The sequence below is a fragment of the Bidens hawaiensis genome, unplaced genomic scaffold (assembly GCF_021521415.1).
Source record: "Bidens hawaiensis isolate Kalapana, Puna unplaced genomic scaffold, B.hawaiensis_p1.1 tig00011901_1, whole genome shotgun sequence".
Taxonomy (NCBI): Eukaryota; Viridiplantae; Streptophyta; class Magnoliopsida; order Asterales; family Asteraceae; genus Bidens; species Bidens hawaiensis.
The window spans coordinates 352800-375913 of NW_027491954.1; the positions used below are offsets into that span (position 1 = coordinate 352800).

Below are 23114 nucleotides of genomic sequence, written 5' to 3' on the forward strand. Positions count from 1 at the left end.
GGTGGGGTGGTGTGAGTGGCCGGCGCCGGTGGTCGGATTTCTTGTGGCGGCGACGGTCACGTCGTGATGAGGAAGAAGAAAAGGGAAGAAGATGAATTGGGGGGGGGGGGGGGGGAGGGGTATAGGGTTGGGATTTTATAGTGAAGATTTAATAATAAAAATAATAATAATAAAACTTTATTATTAATAACATTAAAGTTAAAATGGATAATAAAGACACTTGGATGCCAACTTAAACAAAACCCGAAACCCGACTCGTTTAATAACTCGTAACCCGCCTCATGCTAGACTAATGGAAAACCGCAGACAACACTTAGAATTGAGAACTCGTTATAACAAGTGAACGAATGAAAGGAAATGGGCGAGCTAAGGATAAACCGTAAAATAGGTAAATACCTATAATATAATCTAAGTATATAACAACCATAAATGAGGGTTTAAAGTATATTAAATAAATAAGTGGATGAGAATGCTTATATATTATTATAATAATAATAATAATAAATATTTAATAAACCTAAATAATAATAATAAGGTGTTATTAATAATAAATGATGCTATTGATAATAATATATATAATAATATATGGAAATAAGGACTTGGACAAACCCAACTTAGTTTAAAGCGTAAGTGAAATCCGAGTTCGAGACTCGACTCGTCTATCAACCCATGAGACGCCTCAAGTAAAGAATATGAGATGGAGATGTGCCAAACACACGAACCCGAAACCGCTAAAGGACGATTAACCCATAAACGCATGAAGGGCATGAGTTAATAATGAGAAAGTAAATATGATATAAATATATAATAACCATGAATGAGGATTAAAGTATATTAGATTAATAAGAACGGTTAGAGATGAATACATGTCGGTTCAGTTAACTTAAAGGTTAACCCCGTTAACTTAATAAAATAAGTAAAGAAGCAAATATGGAGATTAATACGTGTGTATTATTAACAGTTAGTCATGCACAGTTGAAGGAAAAAATTACCATTAACGATGAGCACAACAGGATCCAGGTGAGTTCTAGCCCATTTTTCTGTGATACGTTTTTCAGGCCTGTGTGCATATTACGACGTGTTAGATTAATACACTTACCTTAAATGGTAAGTGTATAGTAGATATAATTGTGTATGTATGTAAATATTATTGAATGAATAATTTAGTATGCCCGTAGTTATAATTAGGTATATTATAATTGAAGGATAAATGTATGAAACGAATGAATGTATGATTGTATGGTTGAACGGTTAGTAAAGGGTTACGGACCCTACTAATATCTACGAAGAAAATAAAGGGTGGCGGACCCTAATAATATCTGCGAAGTTTATAGGATGAAGGGCTCGTTAAATATAGAGGGGACGCGTAAGTATTAATTAAAGAAAGTCAAATAAAGTATGGAAGATTATATGAATGTAGGTATGTATGTATGTATGTACGAATGTATGTAAGTATGTATGAATGTAGAAGAACAGGTAACTAATTAATACGTATCTTTGGATGCGTATTAATAAGTAAGCGAATGCAATGTATGTTAATTAACTAGACTCACTCAGCGTAGCTGACTTTTAGTATGCACGCAGGTGAGTAGAAGGAGGTAGGTTGCTTAGAGTGGGACACGTGGCAAATAAAGGAAGACTGGCATCTAAGAAAAGAAGAGACACGTGTTATTATGTTTTATGTTTAAGACTTATGTTATTTCTGTTTAAGACACGTACTTATGTTATGCAAGAATGATTGATGTTTATGTTCCGCGAAATGTTTTAATTAACTCTGATTTCCGAATTATGTGAATGAGTAAAGCCAACCGGCGAGAAAGTAGGGCACCCGGGTTGGGGGCCTTACATAGCGTACCAGAAATACTCCTAGGTGTTTCGAGTTGTTTTATCGGCTATCTTTAGGTACTCGTCATTGATGTCGGTCATGTTACCGTAGACAAGCACGCGTATAGCTGAAGTAACCTTTTGGATTGTGGTGAATCCTAGCGTCCCTCGACCGTTTGATTTTTGCTTGAAGTAATCAAACTCGTGCTCCAAATATTCGGCAATTCGTAAAAATAAACGTTAAGACATCCGTATTTGACGCCTAAAAATCTTTGGGTTCTTGTATCTCGGGGACTCATCGAAGTAATCTACCATCAAACGAGCGTTCGCGCCCAAACGGTCTCGTTCAATATATGCTCTTTTCGTAACCAGGGGTGGAGGAGAACGAAGAGAACTCATATAATTTGCCGCGAGCAAAACCACACTCATAATCGCCCCTTCCTCTGCGTCGTCATCGGCTTGTTGGTCGGTCTAAAAAATGGTTGTATGTAGTAGGAGAATTCAGAGGTTTGATTTTGTAGAGAGTTGGTTGTGTATAGAGTTTGAAAAGAGAATATTATAAAAAGTATGAGTTTTGATTGGGAAATAGATGAATTATATAGAAAAAAAAATTATTATTATTTTTACTTTTTTAATATAACCGTTTAACCATAAGTCAAATGTTTTAAAATTCGTGCCAACCAAAGTTATTAAGGAAACGCTTGATCAACAAAAGAAGCCCAAAACACCCCGAGAGAGAGGGGGGGGGGGGGGGTTGTTGTAGACTCAAAACGCCGGAAACCGTCTCGACTATGGACGGTGTTAATTAGGATCTAGAATTTGAGTGGCTTACCCTTCCTAGAATTAATAAGACTTTTAGCCTCCTAGAATGGATTGAAAACCGAACTTCACATCTTGAACTCGTCAAATAATCAAATAAACCATACCAGCATAATGACAAAGTATAGAATCATAGATGCATAAGTCAACCAGACCAACACCTACATATGCCAGGTAGTCATGTATATATCAAGATAACTATGTAATGTCAACTCTAACTTAGCTACAATAAAAACATATACATTATATATCGATAAGTATATAACGTCAACACCTACATATGCCATGTTCGCCTTTTTCTCACTCGTTATTTGGACGACGCCTCTCACTAAACATGAGTGTTTTAGGGAAACCAGTCACAGCGGTTCTCATACTCCTCTTCCTTTTCACTACTCCGTCCACCGCGGCCATCAAATCCATCAAGATCCAATCCGATAACCGCCCCGTGATCCTCTTCCACAAGTTTGGATTCACACATACGGGCAACCTCTCCATCACCATCTCCAACGTGTCAGTCACTTCCACAGCTTCCTCATATGATCCGTCACTCATAGGCTTCTACCTTCTTTCGGACGCAACGCTGATCCAACTCTTGCAACAAAACCCCACTTTCTGCCTCATGGATCTCATGTTCGTCTCACTCTTCTTCACTTTCCGAGATATCTCTCCCTCAAAGTCTTCCTACCATAACTGGTACCCTGTGACCAACCCGAATGAATACGCACTCTTCTTTGTCAACTGCAACCCTCAAACGCTCGTCACCATGGACGTACGCACTGAGCTCTACAACACCGAACACGGAGTTACCAAAAACTATCTTTCAGTCGGGTTAACGCAGCTCCCGTCTCTATACTTCATCTTCTCCCTCACTTATCTGTGTTTTCTAGGGTTTTGGTTCTCTGTGTGCTTTAAAAACAAGCGATCTGTTCACCAGATTCATTTGTTAATGAGTTTGTTGCTTCTTTTTAAGGCACATAGTATGTTCCGTGCAGCGGGGGATGAATATTATGTGAAGGTTACAGGTAATGGTCCTCTGGGACGGAATGTTTTGTTTTACATATTCCGGTTCATCAGTTCTACGCTTTTGTTCACTGTGATCATCTTGATCGGTGCCGGATGGTCGTATCTGAAACCGTTCTTGCAAGCCAAGGAAAAGAAAGTCTTTATAATCGTGATCCCATTTCAGGTTATTGTTATGTATATTATTCTATCATATCTTTTGAATATAGTAAGATTGTTACTAAAGTGTTATCACCATCAATAGATTGATTATTATTTATTTTCAAATTTTGTTTGTCAGTTATTTTTCTATCAAAATGTTATGATCGTTATCTTTTTTATTGTTATCATTTTATTATAAGACTAGGATATAGCACGTGTAATACATGGGTGGTTAAAAGGTTAAAAAAATATAACAAAAAAGTTAAATTTAATAATATACGTAATAGCATACCTTGCCATCCAAAAGCATATTAAAATATATTTATATTTATATCTTTATCTTATAGATTCATAATAACATACCATATGGAAGAATGATTTTGTTTTAATAGTATAAATAAGTAGATTAAAATTAAATAGCTTATTAGATGTAAATTATAATTTTGGAAATTGTTGTGCTGGAATTCTATGTGGATGCTTAATTAAAGGTTATGTGGAAACTATGTGTTGCTTTAATATAGTAGTTAGATTAGATATTTGGTTTTCGGTTATTCAAATATACAGAAAATATGATTCAACGATAGTGTTTCATTTCTTTGAATTCCTTGGCAGGTTTTGGCTAATGTAGCTTCCATGGTGATCGACAAAACCGGCCCTTATAATAAAGATTGGGTGATATGGAATCAAGTATACATGTGGTCTGATGCCATATGTTATTGTGCTATTTTCTTCCCCATTGGGTGGTCGATTAAGTCGCTGAATGAGCTTTCTAAGACTGATCAGAAAGCTGATAGAAATTTGACTCTATATGTGCGATTCTATCGCTTGGTTTTTGGTTATTTCTTTTCCACAAGGATTGGTGTTGTTGCACTCATGACCATTGCAACTTATGAGTACCAATGGGTGTCTATTGCAGCAGAGGCAGTGGCCAATCTTGTGTTGTATTTGGTGATGTTTTACATGTTTAGGCCAGTTGGGAAAAGCGAGTATATTGTTCTTGAAGGTAAAGAAGCAGCTGCTAGGATGGCGAAGTGATGAAGAATTTGGGCTTTGAAGTTGCAGATTTGGTGATACACTTCAGCTTCACGGCGTTTTCCGAATATGTATATATATAAAATTTGTGTATGTATATATCACCCTCAACTCACTTGTCATTAATTTTTGTTTCATTGCTCTGGTTGTCAAGGCCGTCTCCGAGAACCCCTTAAAATTTTGGGGTCTGGGACAAGTAAAAAAACGGGCCCCTAAAATCGCGTTCTCAATTATGTAATAGATAATTTTACAATTTTATCAATAATGTTGTCTTTTAAAAGCCTAAAACAAACAAATAATAAAATCTTACTAAAGTGGCCCATGACCAGAGAATCATTTTGTAAGCTTTTGTATTAAAACAAAATCATATATAAAATATAAATTTCATTTTTCAACAATTATGGGCCTTTCGAGAGAGTGGGCCTGGGTCGGTTGCCCTCCCCTTGAGCCGGGCCTGCCGGTGGTTGCAATGTTCATTCTTGAGTAATACCATGCGTACCATGCTTAGCTTCCCCGGCACCGATTTTAAAAACAACTCGTTTTTCTTGAGTAATACCATGTGCTCATTCTTGAGTAATCACATAGACAAAATTTTAATAACTAAAATTTTCTAGAACTTAAGTATGAAACAACTTTAATTAAGAGTAATACTTTTACACAACAAATTATAGTTTTATATAACAGTTTAATGTTTTATAAAATCTAATATGTTTTATATTTATTTAGTATATTTTCTATTTCTTTTTCGTGGCGTAAAATTATGACTCCGCTTGATAATATTTTATCGACAAAATCAAGTCAAACAAAACAACCAAATATAGGGTATATGTAACTAATTTATTAGTTGAAAGAATATCCTTGAGAAGTCAATGTATTTTAAAGTCTTCAATACACAACCTACACGATACGCAATAATACAATCTCATGACACAATGTAACGTCCGACTTTTTAAAAATAATAAATGAAGTAACATTTAAATAAACTTTGTTATTTACTTCCCATAGAATAAATAAATAAAATTAAAATGAGAGATGGTATGCTTAAATGGTTATGGACTTAACCATAAAACATGGACTTAGTAATTAATGGGCCTAAGGTCCATGAGCTAAGGGTATAAATACCCCTTAAACCTTTCCTAAAACACTAGATCTCATATTCCATACCTTTTCATTTTTACCAACACACACTCTCCATACTTTGAAACCCGAGAACGAGATCCAAGTCGTTTTAGTGATTTTCGCATCCAAACAACAAGAAGAATCAAGATCTAGCTCGTGTCAAGATTAAGTTCTAAAACGAATTTCGCTAGAGGTGCGTTTGTAGTGTAAAGGTGGTTCATTTGGTGTCGGTTCTCCATGAAAATTTGTAGAACCATAGATCGGGGCCTAAGGGCTAATAAAAATATTAACTTGATGTTAAAAGATGAACTTTAGGAGTCGAATTCGTTTGACTCATTCGTTAAGTTCGACTTGTTCATATTCATAGATCTAACAAAAAAGATTGGAACTTGAAACTAATCAAGTTGGATTTTGATTAATAATGGTAAAGAAATAATAATAATAATAATAATAATAATAATAATAATAATAAGGAAAAGTGGCTAGAGTATTATATAATAATAATAGCAACAACGTGAGTAGCTATAGTAATAAAATAATAGCTTAAAAATGAATAACAATAATAATAGACATAATAATAATGATTGGGCAGTAGCAGTTATGCAGCGTTGTAGCACTCAGCATATGTCTAGAAAGTATTATTAGTATATTAATACCAACAACAATATGGATAACAAACCTAGTGGAATGGTGGAGTGGTTAACACTTGAGGTTGTAGGCCGAGAGACTCGGGTTCGAATCCTGGCGAAGCGAACTGAGTCATGCGATGTGAACTGGGCTATTCCTAGTTAGTCCAAGTTAATCCAACAAAATGAACCAAACCAACCAACCAACCTCGTCACCTTTGTATGGCCCGATATATTTTTTTGAGATAAATAATCCGTTAAAGCAAAGAAATATATAATATTAAATTAAAAGAAAGGTATCTATATATATACATATATCTATATATATACATACACACACACATAATAATATATTAACAAAAAGGAACACACTATTATAATGGGGAGAAATATATATATATATATATATATATATATATATTTTTTTTTTTTGAGATAAATAATCCGTTAAAGCAAAGTAATATATAATATTAAATTAAAAGAAAGGTATCTATATATATATATACACATACACACACACACACATAATAATATATTAACAAAAAGGAACACACTATTATAAAGGGGAGAAATATATATATATATATATAATAATTGGAAAATGTGAACGGGAAATAAAGATCGTCGTTAAACGAAGTAATCCCGTTTGATACGTTAGGCCAAACAAACGAGCTTAGATTTATAAAATACAAACTTAAATAATTATGTTGGTTAGTAAACGGTTAATTAATGAATATATATGTTAAACAGTTAGCCGCGCTCAACTCCGGAAGGGAATTACTATTAACGGTGAACGTAACAGAATCCTGGTGAGTTCTAGCCCCTTTTATGTGTTATGTTTTTGGGGGTGTGTGCATACTACGATGTGTTTAGAATTATACACTTAACTTAAATGGTAAGTGTATATTAGATATATGTTTGCGAATGAATGTGAATTGTACGAATAGATTAACTAGTATGTGCGTAGTTGTTATATTAGTTATAATTGAAGAAAGTAGAAAGGAAATGTACGAAGGTAGAATTGTATGGTTGAATGAATAGAGGGTTGCGGACCCTATTAATATATGCGAAGAATAGAGGGTTGCGGACCCTACTAATATCTGCGAAGAATAACGGGTTGTGGACCCTAATAATATCTACGAAGATTTCAGGGCGAAAGGCTCTTTAAAATATAGAAAGGATGCGTAAGTATTAATTAGGGTGAGTCAGATAAAGTATGGAAGATTGTACGAATGAAGGCATGTATGTATGTATGTGTGTATGTATGAATGAATGAATGTTCAAAGGACAGGTAAGTAATTAATATGTATCTTCAGATGCGTATTAGTAAGTAAGTAATTAATATGTATCATCGGATGCTTATTAGTAAGTAAGCGAATATAATGTATGTTAATTAACTAGAACTTACTCAGCGTAGCTGACTTTTAGTATGCACGCAGGCGAGTAGTATGTGACGGATTGCTTGAGGGAGACACGTGGCGAATCAAGAAAGACCGGCATAGAAGAAAAAGAAAGAGGGTCATATGTTATTTATATTGAATGTTTAAAACTTACGTTATTTTGATTAGAACAGTACTTGATGTTGTATTGACGATTGATGTTTATGTTTCGCGAAATGTTTTAATTAACTCTGATTTTGCGAATTATGAGAATGAGTAAATCAAACCAGCGAGAAAGTAGGGCACCCGGGTCGGGGGCCTTACAGGTTGGTACCAGAGCATAAGTTCGAGAGAATAAGCATCCTACATGCTTAGACTCGAACAGAGAATGAGACTTAAAGAAAAAAGAAAGAAGATGCCAGTCAGAAAATGCCATGTGTCACCTAAGCAAGCTTAATACGTGAATCCCTTACGTATAACGTAGGGATAGGTAAGGAAAGTTATATGAATTGTTAAGTGATAGAATTGTTCGTTTGTATTTGAAATGTTTGACTGTTTAACTGCCTTAAGTAGAACCGAGCACGAGTAGACTCACGAAAGGAAAGGTATAGGACACGGAGAGTAGCGTGAGCAGCTAATCCCAGCTGGCTACTGTTATTACCTGCAGCCTTACTATCCCTGTACTAAATAGTTCCTCACGTGACGATGTTTGTGTTTTTCCTTTATAAATCAAATGGCTGGTGCTAAGACTACTAAACAATGGGGACGCAAGGGACGCCGTGGTAGGCCACGTGTTAACCAAGTACCCTCTGAGGAACCCGTTAATGAGCATAGCGAAGAACGAAGCATGATTGTGAGAGAATAAGAGCAACAACTCGATCATGCTGTTCAAGCTGCGATTACTCAAGCTGTTGCTGCTGCAGTGAAGAATCTCCAGTCAGATAAGTCTACTGGAAGCCGTACTGAGACTGTTGAGAAGACTGGTGAAAGTAGCAAGAAGGATGACGAGACTGAGGATGAGGCATCAAGTGAAACTCCTCCTGTGCAGGTTAATGGAGGTAAGCGAGGCCGAGGTGGTTGCAACTATAGAACCTTCAAAGGTTGTGACCCACCTAAGCTAACTGGTACTGGTGACGCAATCGCTACTCTTCAGTGGATAACCGCGATGGATAAGGTTATTCGCATCAGCGAGTGCCGTCCCAACCAAGCTGTAGGCTTCGCTACCCAATCGTTTGCTGATGAAGCCATGTTTTGGTGGGAAACTGTGGAACAAAGAAAGTCTGTTGCTGAGATTAAGGCTATGAGGTGGGATGATCTAAGAGAGATGGTGATGAGGAAGTTTTGTGCTGATTCTTAGGTCGAGAAAGCAGAGATGAAGTTTCTAAACTTGAAGGCGGGAAAAATGACACACCGCGAATACACGACTGAGTTCAACCGTATGTCCCGACTTGTGCCGGAATTGGTGAACACGGAAGCCAAGAGGATCAAGTGTTATATCAGGGGACTTCCATAGCACGTTCGCACATTGGTCAAGGGGAATAGACCTGCCACTTTTGATTCCGCGGTCGAACTGGCAGAAATGATTTATGATGACCTGGCAGTGAGTGAAGTGGTGATAGAGGAGAAGAAAGAAAAGGAGTGGGTTGCTCCTGCTAAACGACCCGGTACCCAGTTGGTGGATTCAAGAGATAAGAAACATAAGGAAGGGGAGAAGATGCCGTGCAAAATATGTGGGAAGATGCACGGTGGGGAGTGTAAATGGGGAACTGGTTCTGATGTGTGCAGCAATGTGGGAAGGCTCATGGCGGAGAATGCAAGTTTGGATCGAATTCTTGCTATAAATGCGGTAAGATGGGACACTACGCCAATGAGTGCGATGCAGAACCAGCATGTTTCCGATGTGGCAAAAGGGGCCACCCGGCGAGGGAATGTACTACGATGTGTTTAGAATTATACACTTAACTTAAATGGTAAGTGTATATTAGATATATGTTTGCGAATGAATGTGAATTGTACGAATAGATTAACTAGTATGTACGTAGTTGTTATCTTAGTTATAATTGAAGAAAGTAGAAAGGAAGTGTACGAAGGTAGAATTGTATGGGTGAATGAATAGAGGGTTGCGGACCCTACTAATATCTGTGAAGAATAGAGGGTTGCAGACCCTACTAATATCTGCGAAGAATAACGGGTTGTGGACCCTAATAATATCTACGAAGATTTTAGGGCGAAAGGCTCTTTAAAATATAGAAAGGATGCGTAAGTATTAATTAGGGAGAGTCTGGAAGATTGTACGAATGAAGGCATGTATGTATGTATGTATGAATGTTAGAAGGACAGGTAAGTAATTAATATGTATCTTCAGATGCGTATTAGTAAGTAAGTAATTAATATGTATCATCGGATGCGTATTACTAAGTAAGCGAATGTAATGTATGTTAATTAACTAGAACTCACTTAGCGTAGCTGACTTTTAGTATGCACGCAGGTGAGTAGTATGTGACGGATTGCTTGAGGGAGACACGTGGCGAATCAAGAAAGACTGGCATAGAAGAAAAAGAAAGAGGGTCATATGTTATTTATATTGAATGTTTAAAACTTACGTTATTTTGATTAGAACAGTACTTGATGTTGTATTGACGATTGATGTTTATGTTCCGCGAAATGTTTTAATTAACTCTGATTTTACGAATTATGAGAATGAGTAAATCAAACCAACGAGAAATTAGGGCACCCGGGTCGGGGGCCTTACACACAAGTTGTTGTTTCTTGTTTGTCAAAGCTTGTTTAACATGTCTTAATAATGGTTCACTGTGAAAGCTTTCAAATTAAGATTTTAAACATTAAAAGGAACGGATTGTCTTTTGAATTACAGGAAACAGTAAAAAAAAACTTACAGAAAGCACATTTGGTTCGTAGGTTACATATGAGTAAACTTTAATAAACCACTAATTAACATTTTTTTTCAAGTTGAGGCATATACGTTAGTTATGCCCAGCTAACTTCCTTGTTAATTAAACATATAAAAAAATGGTCTGTTCCTCCTGACCGAACTAGAACACCAACGATCGATCATTTTGCATCTTAAACTACTGCCTACCGCTTCATTAATGTCACTGGAATTTGAGTCTTTGATACTTTAAATCTTGGATATTTCACCCAATGATAGGTCTGGATAATGAGACACGAATTGTAGCACATGACTTAGACCGGCCAACATGAACTTAATAAGAATAATAATGATAAGATTCAAGGCAAAATGGCGTGTTAAGACCATGGAGCTAGCTTTTCAACGATTCAGTTCTACCTGTTCGAAGGTTTAACTATTTAGATGAGTGTTTTTTCTATATTATGACAAAGATGGATCATGAATATAATACGTATACATAAACTACATATTCTTCAAAACGAAAAAAAATTATAAATAAAAAAAGTTATACAGTTGATTCCAAATCTATAACCCATGAAATTTGAGGTCGATTTAACTTTTTAAATAACACTTAGTCACTATGAAACTTGTGATTTTATATTTGTATGTTAGAGTGTACTCAACTACTAATATAGTGAAGCATGGGCTGGGTCCACTAAGTTCGACCGAATACTGTGTGGCCGGCCGCCGACCCATTACCGATTATATAGGCCCGCCTCTGTTTAAGTAGGCCGAATGTTGTTTCAGCAGACCCATCACAATTAACATGGCTCAATAAATCAGGAATGGGCCCAACATAACCAAGTAGGCCTGATACAACCTAACTAGACCCATTAGAAAATCTGTTTTGGGCAACATGGGAGCGATTTTTGGGGTACCATCGGAGAGGAACACCATAGAGGGGTGTTTTTTTTGTTTGGGGGGGGGGGGGGGTTATAGTGAAGAAGGGGCGATGTGGTGGGGTCTGAATCTTTCTCTCACACATACAAACAAACACACACACACACATATGTGTGTGTGTGTAATGGGGCGACAAACCACAGTTGATCACTATAGAGAGTGACAACAAACCTATATGACGGTGATGTGGAACTGTGAAAGAGCAACGCTGCCCCTTCCACAATGAACAACCTTATAACTAAATAAACCCAAATCCTAAACTTTGTATCTTCAACAACGAACCGGATTAAATTCTTCCAATAAGGTTTTAGCTTTCTATTTATTTCAACCTTTTCTTATTATCTATCGTGGTTCCTTGTTCAGTCGTTGAGACACCAAATACTAGTATTTGATAATAATTTCATTAAAATTACCTAGGAGTTGTCGATTTGGGTGGCGGATTAACCCTCCAAAACTGGATGTCCAAAACTTCATGAAAACAAAATCGATAATTCATAAGTCACATAGACCAACCAATGCAGATCCAGACAAACTATCCTCGTCCACTCCGTCTTAACCATTTCATCTTAACAGTTCGGATTCCTCTCATATCTCTATTTTAGTCTTAAGCTAACCATTTCATCCAACCAGCCGAGAATTTAAAACATGAGAATCTTATGGGAAACCATCACCACTTTTCTTTTTCTATTCTTCCTTTTCACTGCTCCGTCCACTGCGGAGATCAAATCGATCAAAATCCGATCCGATAACCGACCTGCAATCCTCTTCGAGAAGTTTGGATTCACACATACTGGCCGTGCCACTGTGGCCGTCTCCAACGTGTCGATCACCTCCAAAACAGTGTCGCCTCCTGATCCCTCACGCCAAGGTTTCTTCCTTGTCTCGGAAGAATCCATGATCCAAGTCCGGCATGAAGCTGAACAAATCCCTGATTTCTGCGTCTTCGATTCCTGGTTCATCTCAATCCTTTTCACTTTCCGAGATCTCTCTCCTCCGCCTCAATCTTCCTTCAACAAAACATACCCTGTGACCTGCCCCAGTGAGTACTCACTCTTCTTCGCCAATTGCCAACCTGGATTACTCGTCACCATGGACGTCCACAAAGACGTGGGTTTCCCCCCGCGTTCATAAAGGTTTCTTCCTTGTCATGGACGTCCATAAAGGTTTTGGAGAAGTCACGTGGGTTTCCCCCCGCGTTCCTTGGTTTGAAGGTTTCTCCAAAATTCCTTCTCGGTTGGAAGTCCGTTTCCTTGCACTTCCCTTTCGCCCTATGACGAGGGTTTGCGTCACTGGACTCCTCCCAATCATCGTCCAAGTATTCGCACTCATTGCTCATGTTGAGCTGTTGTCGAGTGCTTCCGAATTCGTCAGCCTGTTGGAGTGAACGTAAGCGTTCATCCAACTCAGCTTGGAATTCCTTCTGACGTGCTTCCGCCCACGCTTTAACTTGATCAAGTGTTTGGCGGGGGAGCCTCGTCTGTTGTCTCTCCAACTGGGTATCGGTGAATCCCAGTGAAGGATTGTTTACTGCACTTGCCCCGGCTTGGGTAACCGGGGTAGTGTTCGTAAAAATTGTGTACTCGCCGGTGTTCCCCCCAGTAGCTGGGGTTGTGGTTACCGGAGTTTCTTGGTCACTCGTTGGCCTTGGCATCGGAGTAACCTTAACCATCTTTCCAGAGGTTTTGAAAAAACTGAAAAAGAATTAGTTCTAGCTTTTATGCACGGATGGCGCCAATGAAGAAACACTAAGTGACCCCGGCGGATTATGGATAATCTTAGGGTTAAGTAGATGTTTCCCACGAGGGTTAGGTCCTGCAAAGATTGTTATTCTTCTGATGACCTGTAAAACAGACACCGTGAGCTCGTCACTGAGAAGTGGGGGGGGGTTCCTTCTTGTGACCACCCTCCGGCGTGAGAATCAGACTAGATTGCTCTGAATATAAATATATATTGAGAGAAATAGCTAGGGAAGATAAGATAATATCAGATGATATGAGATCATATAAGATAATGATACCGTTCCAAGGTGTTGGAGTATTTATAGCCGAAGGTAGGTTTCCAAGCAGGTACAGCCAGCTGTATAATATTCCTTTTCCACCAACTACAGGCTACGCACATGCCACGATGGGAGTTGGTGAGTAGGCAGCGGCTGATAGTGACATGGCCGGCTGTGTACTATTCCTTTTTCACCAACCATGGGCTGTGTACGTGCCACGATGGGAGTTGGTGGGTAGGCAGCGGCTGATAGTGACATTTTGTACTAGAGCGTGCTCCTCCTCGTACTGTTGTCGGTGAGCTGTCACCCTGTGATTGGTTCATGGGCTGCTTTGGTCAGATCTTGTCTATTTTGTCCATACCTTGGCAGGTATAATACAAAAGATCTTCCAGAAGCGTACGGACTGGCTCATTTGGGCGGGAGTATTCCCGCCTTGCTCATTCCTTCTTCAGGTGACATTACTGAATTATTAAGAGTTAGTGCCTTGTGCGTGTAGCCTTACTATTAGTGCGGGTAGCCTTCCCTCATGGCTTGTATCCGCAGCTGCGGGAACAGGCGGGGTACTTTACCACTGGGAGGCTTTTCCTGCGGGAACAGCTGGCGTACTACGCGTAAGGTCTTCATCTCTCTGAGCATGGTGGGTCCTGCGGATCCAGTTGGTCTTTGCGCAGACGTCCCTCTTCAATGTGAGTCTTGCGGGTCCAACTGGGCTCTGCTGGGACCTACCTCTTCAATCGCATTGAAAGGTAAACATTTCATTCGTGTTCATTTCGTTCTCTTTTCGTTAAGAAAATTAATAATACATAATCAAACGAGTCTAAAAGACAAACACATTGAACCGAGACCAAACCGACATTAATGAACTCGTCGTGGACGAGGTCCAATTGAATCTATTAGCAACAACAATAACAAGGAATGTGACACGAAGAAAGTAAATAATACACATAATAATAAAACATAACAGCTTGAGGCTGTCACAGCCGTAACATAAGTAGCACGGAAACGGGTACGGGACTAGGATACGGGGATGTTACGGGTACGGGAAACGGCAAAAATTAAAAATCCAAAGATACGGGTACAACAAAATATATATATATATATATATATATATATATATATATATAATATAAATATAGTAAACAAAGTCCAAAACAGATTTATATAAATATAAAGTGCAATTAATTGATTATGATCAATTGATGAATATTGATAAACAAAATAATTGTATTATAAGCTGATTGTAAAATCGTAAATTCCTAATTCGTAAATTAGTAGCTGATTTGGAGAATTGCTAGGCAAGTAAACATTGACATAATAATATATTAATATATACATACATGAAAAGAAAAAGAGAATCTTTGAATATACATCTGCCTCACCGGCTCACCGGCATACTCCATAATATGTCTATATATATTAAATATCACACTATTTTTGGAAGCAGATAAATCAAGAAAAAAACCCCCAAAATATTCAACGATACCCCCAAAATATTCGACGATACGTTTACGAAACCTCCATGCGCCGTCCCAGATTTTCCGAAGCGGCCGTGAAACGTCCCGGCGGCGTTTCTCCGGCGTACCCCTCCCCCCGCCGTCCCCGGGACGGGGACTCCATAATAGTGACGTTTCTGTGCATCCTAGGCCGTAACAGAGGCTCGGTGCGAGCAAAATTCCGGCGAGTTGAAACTCGTTTCCGGTGAATGGAGAAGATGCACGAAACCCGAGGTGGGAAGCCAAACCCGAAACAGACCCAAGGTGCGACCTGCCCCTTTGCCCCCGTATTGACAGCGAACGGCTCAACCAGAACCGACCTAGATCTCGAGCGAATCATCGAATTCGCATCCCGAGCGAAACAGGGAAATTCGCATCTTGAGCGAAACACTGAATTCGCATTTCCGTGCGAAGCGAAAATTCCGGTATGCCAAGCGAAACTAAATTTAATAATAATAATAATAATAATAATAATAACAATAATGATAGCTAAATCTAATAATAATAATAATAAATGTAAGTTGTGTATGAAGCTTAAGTGAGACCCGAACCCGTGACCCAACTCGAGCAAGGGAATGAAAGTTAAACATGAACCCACCCGTTAAAACAGTGAAACCTTTAATAAGGATAAGTATAGACCCGACACGACCCGAACTCGCTTAAGAAAGTTAACTTACAAACACGTTAAGAATGTGAATTAATAATAATGAAGTGAGTGTAATATAAATAATGGAGAAACAAATATAACAAATATATAATTATATAATAATAATAAGTACGAATAGTAATGAAGTGATATAATAATAAATATAAATACGACAATAATAAATGTCGTTAAGAATACAAATTAATAAAGACGGTTCATTAATAAGTTAAGGTTAAGAATATTAAATCAATATGAACGGATAAAGAAGAATACATGTCGGTTCGGTTAACTTAAAAGTTAAATCCGTTAACTTAAGATATGAATAATAAGAAATTATAGAGGATCAATACGTGTACGTTATTAACAGTTAGTCGAGCTCGGTTGAAGAAGGGAATCACTATTAATTCGGAAAGGAATTGTCTACAGGCGAGTTCTAGCCCCTTTTATGTGTTGTGTTTTCGGGGCTGTGTTCATACTACAATGTGTTTAGTTTTATACACTTAACTTAAATGGTAAGTGTATATTAGATATATGTTTGCGTATAAATATGAATGATAAGGATTTATTAATTTAGTATGCCCGTAGTTATAATTAAGTATATTATAATTGAAAGATAAAGGTATGAAACGAACGACTGTATGATTGTATGTTTGAACGGATGGTAAAGGGCTGCGGACCCTACTAATATCTGTGAGGAATATAGGGTTGCAAACCCTACTAATATCTGCGAATAATATAGGGTTGCAGACCCTACTAATATCTGCAAAGAATATAGGGTTGCGGACCCTACTAATATCTGCGAAGAATAAAGGGTGGCGGACCCTAATAATATATGCGAAGTTTATAGGATGAAAGGCTCGTTAAATATAGAAGGGACGCGTAGGTATTAATTAAAGAAAGTCAGATAAAGTATGGAAGATTGTATGTATGTATGAATGAATGTTAGAAGAACAGGTAACTAATTAATACGTATCTTCGGACGCGTATTAATAAATAAGTGGATGCAACGTATGTTAATTAACTAGAATTCACTCAGCGTAGCTGACTTTTAGTATGCACGCAGGCGAGTAGAATGAGGCAAGTTGCTAGATGAGGACACGTGGCAAATAAGAGGAAGACTGACATTGCTATGAAGAGGACACCGTGTCGTTTAATGTTTTATGTTCTATGGATTTATGTTATGATATTTAAGACAAGATGTTTATGATATGTATGAAAGAATTACTTTTAATTCCGCGAAATGTTTTAATTAACTCTAATTTTACGAATTATGTGAATGAGTAAATCCAACCAGCGGGCACCCGGGTCGGGGGCCTTACATAATCCCTCTCGGTGGTCCCCCGTTAAAAAAAAAATCTTAATAGCATTAACTTTTTTCTGAAATTTAAACCGATTTTTAGAGCTTTTAATCAGAAGGATGGTAAATCAAGCTAAGTTTTACATCAATCGACTCGTATCATCCTTATGATTAAAACCCTAAGAATCAGTTTGAAATTTAGAAAAAAGTTAACGTCGTTAAGTTATTTTAACGGGGGACCACCGAGAGCCAATTTTTTTTTTTAAATTTGGAACAGTCAGCGGTGATAAACTCAGTTGTGATTATTATCGGCCAATAGCCTTTATAGTTGGGATGATTAAAATACAATCAGCCAATATAGTATTAAACAATGAGATATATTGTGACCTTTCTTGACTTATTGGTTGATTTCTCTCGGTTTGAATGCAACCTGATTTGTGTTATCTGTTGTTTAAGCTATTGTTGGTCACTTCGTAAAAATGGGTTGTTACATACTTAGTACCTCACTATATGCGACCCAAGGTTTCAATGGCAACACTTGCAAGCGCCTTCAAGAAACTGTTCGTTGTTATGTGGTACATAATGATACCCGCTTATTGTTTCCTTTTCCGATATGTCCTATGATATTACGTACAAAATCATGTAAAATCATTGTGTCCTATGCTTTAAATACACACCTATATAAGGTTTTTAGGTTTAAAAAGTTTACCTTCTGGTCATCACATATCCCCCTTCACTCATGATATAAGGATACTATTCTTCTTTATGAAGTCCACCAATTTTTTCCTATTATTCATAACTTAATTTGAAAACCATATTTCGACCCCAATATTTTTGGAATGCTGCTAATAATTGGATATGACACAACTCCCAGAATTAGAAGCTTTTGCACAATTTGGTTATGCAAAAATGCATAATCCATAAAGCCTCCATTACATCCGTTAGTCTACTCACCAAGGCTGACAAACTCGTTCATTATGGCACTAATACGTCAACAGATTTCAGATGAACCAGGTTAGGTAAGCTCAAATTATGTTCTTTTCTTTTAATAAATAATTGGTAGCCGTAGCAGTTATCTGCGGTCGCAAAAAGATTTCGGTTCAACTCTCCAAAAGTGGCCCCTTTATATTTCTTGGTGAGATTAAGGGTGTAAACGAGCCGAGCCGAACCAAGCTCGAGCTCGACTAGGCTCGAGCTCGGCTCGTTTAACTTACACAGAGCTTAAGCTCGGCTTGTGAGTGGATTTGAAGCTCGAACTCAGTTCGGGCTCGGCTCGTTTATTATTGATCATTTATTTTTTTATATAATTATAATTAATTTTAGATATTTTTTCTATAATAATTTTATGTATAAAATGATATATATTATTTAGTTGTTTTTATTTATTTTTTCATAACATTATATATATTAATTAATAATTATTAAATACATATTTAAAAAAAATTATATAAATGGCAGGCTCGTTTAGGCTCGCGAGCCGGCTCGAGCTCGATAAGTGAAGCTCGGGCTCGGGCTCGTTTATTAAACGAGCTTATTTTGAGGCTCAAGCTCGGGCTTGGGCTCGGGCTCAATTAAGCTCGGCTCGATCGAGCTTATTTGCATCCCTAGGTGAGATCATTTATTCTACATCATGTTTTCTTCATTTTCCATCAAACATGTACAATATTGAACTCCATCGACATACACTACTAATTCCTTGCAAGAAAGACAATACTGGAGATTTTAGAGACCAATAGTTGAGACACTAAACATTAATATTTGGTAATAATTTCATAAAAATTGTTTAGGAGATGTCAATTTGGGTAGTGGGATGACCTTCCAAACTTGATGTCCGAAACCTTAAATCTCAAAACATAATGACAAAATCGATAATTCATAAGTCACACAGACCAATCCATGCACATCCAGACAAAGTATCCTCGTCCACCATCTTAACCAATAGCCATTTATCCTAACATCTCTATTTTAGTCTAAGCTAACCATAACAGCTCATTTCAGCCACCGAGAATCAAACAAAATGAGAACTTTAACGGAAACTGTCACCACTTTTCTTCTTCTATTCTTCCTTTTCACTGTTCCGTCCACGGCGGATATCAAATCGATCAAAATCCGATCCGATAACCGACCTGTGATCCTTTTCGAGAAGTTCGGATTCACACATACCGGTTTCACCACTGTGGCTGTCTCCAACGTGTCGGTCACCTCTGATACGGTGTCGCCTCCCGATCCCTCACACCAAGGCTTCTTCCTTGTCTCGGAAGAATCCGTGATCCAAGTCCTGCATGAACTTCTACAAAACCCTAATTTCTGCGTCCTGCATTCCATGTACATCTCACTTCTTTTCACTTTCCGAGATCTCTCTCCTCCGCCTCACGCTTCGTTCAACCGTCTTCGCAAACTGCCAACCCGAATCACTCGTCACCATGGACGTCCGCATAGAGCTGTTCAATAATGAGGGAGCTACCAAGGACTATCTATCACTCGGGCTTAGGCCGCTCCCGTCCCGTCTCTATACTACGTCTTCTACGTCATTTATCAGTGTGCTTTTGCTATTTGGATATATTTGTGCTTTCATAAACAAAGAACTGTCCACCAGATTCATTTACTAATTGGTGCCTTGCTTATGACCAAGGCCCTTAGCTTATTCTGTGAGTCGGAGGATAAACATTATTTGAAAGTTATAGGATCCCCTAGTGGATGGAATATTGTTTCCGTTTACATATTCCAGTTTCTAAATACCATGCTTTCGTTCACAGTGATCGTGTTGATCAGTGCGGGATGGCCGTATCTAAAACCGTTCTTACTGGAAAAGGAAAAGAGGGTTTTGATGATCGTGATCCCGCTTCAGGTTTTGGCTAATGTAGCATCTATAGTGATCCGTGAAACCGGCCCTTATTACAAAGACTGGGTGACTTGGAATCAGGTGTTTTTGTTGTCAAACTTCATCTGTTGGTATGCTGCTATCTTCCCCGTTGTGTGGTCGATCGGGTTGTTTTTCAGGACTGATGCGGAAAGTGCAAGGAATTTGAAAGTGTTTAGGGTGTATTGTGTCGCGGTTATTGGTTATTTGTTGTTCTCTTCAATTGTTGTTTTTGCACTGAAGATAGTTGCAGTTTATAAGGATCAATGGGTGTGTAGTGCAGCAGAAGAAATAGCCAGGATTGTATTATATTTGGTGATGTTTTACTTATTCAGGCCAGTTGAGGATTTGGCTCTTGACACTGGAGGTGAATATGAAGAAGCTCCTGAGATGGTCAAGGGATGAATAATTTAGCTTTGAAATTGCATATTGAGGATCTTATCTTGGGTTCTATCTGGTGATGTCAGTTTACTCTTATATTAGTATATATTAGTATGAAGCACAAGCGATGTAGCGGCGGTGACGACTTGCAACGCGATATTCATTTCTGTTAGTTTATCAATTTATATTGTATAATACTTCTCTTTGTTTGAAAAAAGCTTAATAATTATGTTGTTTTAACAAACCAATTTTCGTTAGTGTTCCCTCCACTATACCCATTCTAACCATAAAGCTCCTACAGTGGCGTGGCGGCACATGACGCATAACGTCCACATAAGGTCTTCATCCATTACGCATGATCTTGAAAACCCTGGAACCGGGCGTGCCTATATATTAAATATTGATATTAATATTTATATATACACAATTTTATATACCAAATATAAAAGTAAAGTGACATCAAGAAAACAAACACAAAACAAAGCTGAAATTCTTCATCCCTTAACCAACTCAGCAGCTTCTTCATAATCACCTCCATCATCAAGAACAAAGTCCCCAACTGGTCTGAACATGTAAAACACCACCAAATAGAACACAATGCTGGCAATTTCCTCTGCTGCTATGCACGCCCATTGTACCTTATAAACTACAGAGATCTTCAGTGCAAAAACACCAATCCTCATGAACAAAAAATAACCAATAACCGCAACACAGAACACCTTAAATTCTTTCAAATTATTTCTAGCATCTTTCGCGCCAGTTCTCAAAAACGACCTGATCAACCACAAAACGGGCAAGATGACGGGACAAAAAAAGATAAAGTCGGCTAATGAAAACACTGGGTTCCATATAACCGAGTCTTCAATAAAAAGGCTTTCACCGATCACTATTGATGCTACGTTAGCCAAAGACTGAAGCGGGATCACGATCATCAAAACCTTCTTTTCCTTTTCCAACAGGAACGGTTTCAGATACGGCCATCCGGCACCGATCAACATGATCACAGTGAACGAAAGCAGGGAATTCATAAACTCAAATATGTAAAACAAAACATTCCATCCATGAGAAGTGCCTGTAGCCTTCACGTAATGTTTATCCACCGCGGCACAAAACAAACTAAGCGTTTTCATAATAAGCAACACGCCCATTAATAAATGAAGCTGGTGGACAGCTCGCCGGTTTCTAAAGCACAAATGGATCCAAAACACAATAAAAGAAAGATAAAGTAGGGAGAAGATGAAGTATAAAGACGGGAGCTGTGTAAGCATGGGTGATGGATAGTTATTTGTAGCTCCATCATGATTGAACATGGTGAACGAGAACTTAACAAAGAGGATCATAGGTCGGTTATCGGATTGGATTTTGATTGATTTGATCTCCGCCGTGGACGGAGCAGTGGAAAGGAAGAAGAGGAGGAGAAAACCGGTGAGAGTTGACCATAAAACACTCATTTTTTAAGTCTCCGGGCTGGCGTCCGAGTGAGGCAGTGGTTTTAATTAAACTTGGGAGATAAATAGAGAAGTTGACAGAGTCTGAACCGCAGGATCAAATAGAGAAGTGAGTGGACAATGATATCTTGTCTTCATGTTTGGAAATTTTGGGACTTTGACGTGAAGTTTGTGTTGGATTTGGAGGGTCAATCTCGCCAACCATGTACATTAAATATAGGGAGTAGAGTAGAGGTGGACAACAAAACCGGTTCCTGGAACCGGTTCGGTGAAACCGAACCGGAACCGAACCGGTTCCTAAACGTTTTTCGTAGGAACCGGTTCGGTTCCGTTTCAACCCGACGATCCGGGACCGGTTTGACATTTTTGGAGGTGGACCGGGTAGGAACCGGAACCGGTTCTGGAACCGGTTCGACCGGAACCGGTTCTAGCCGTTGGAGTAGTTCTAGCCGTTGGGAAACGGTTTTATGGCCGTTTTTTGACCGTTGGGTCAAAAATGGCCGTTTTTTTGGCTCCCCAAACACCCCACTACTAGTATAAATAGGTATTTGGTGTAGTGGGTTCATCACAACACTCAAAACGCAAACCCGAACGCAAAAAAATACAAAAAAACGCTATTACAACGTTCTGAGTTCTCTAATCTCTTGTTTTCTCTTCTTCTATATTCATATTTGTTGTTATGGCTGCCTCACAATCATCGGTTGGTCAAGGTTCCACCGCCGGACCAAGTTTCGTTCGTATTGTACCTCATAATCGTAATCAAGAGATTTGGTGCAATTGGGATTTGGTTGAATTGAGTGACCATTCATTGAAGGCTCGGTGCAAGTTTTGTGGGATTTATTTAAACCCACTTTCGAATTCAAATTTGAAGAAACACATCGAAAGACCGTATTGCAGGGCGTTGAAACAGAACGTCGAGTCGCAACAAACGCAAATAGATAGTGAAGGCGGAATATTTACATACCAAATTGATCGAGTTCAAGATCGTATGGCGAAGTTTGTGAGTCAAGAAGCTTTGCCGTTTAGCCACTTCGACAACCCTCGCTTAACCGCCATGATTCGAGATACGCTTCAACCACAATACACTCACGTAAGTCGTCATACTCTTAAACGTTATTGTTTAAAATTGTGGAAGAAGGCCAAAGAGGTACTAATTGCATATTTTGAAAATATAAATACGGGAATAAACTTAACTAGTGATGTT

At 38.3% G+C, this 23114-nt stretch overlaps 3 pseudogenes across 1 annotated transcript; 2 read left to right on the top strand and 1 right to left on the bottom strand.

Moving 5' to 3' along the window:
* The first annotated feature begins 2977 nt into the window (after window positions 1–2977).
* Window positions 2978–4858, top strand: LOC143539535 (protein CANDIDATE G-PROTEIN COUPLED RECEPTOR 7-like; annotated as a pseudogene). The gene is made up of 2 exons (XR_013136459.1): window positions 2978–3829; window positions 4417–4858. The product of XR_013136459.1 is annotated as a protein CANDIDATE G-PROTEIN COUPLED RECEPTOR 7-like (transcript).
* A 7576-nt stretch (window positions 4859–12434) lies between these two features.
* LOC143539536 (protein CANDIDATE G-PROTEIN COUPLED RECEPTOR 7-like) lies at window positions 12435–20561 on the top strand (annotated as a pseudogene).
* A 250-nt stretch (window positions 20562–20811) lies between these two features.
* On the bottom strand, window positions 20812–21914 carry LOC143539501 (protein CANDIDATE G-PROTEIN COUPLED RECEPTOR 7 pseudogene; annotated as a pseudogene).
* Between the last annotated feature and the right edge of the window lie 1200 nt (window positions 21915–23114).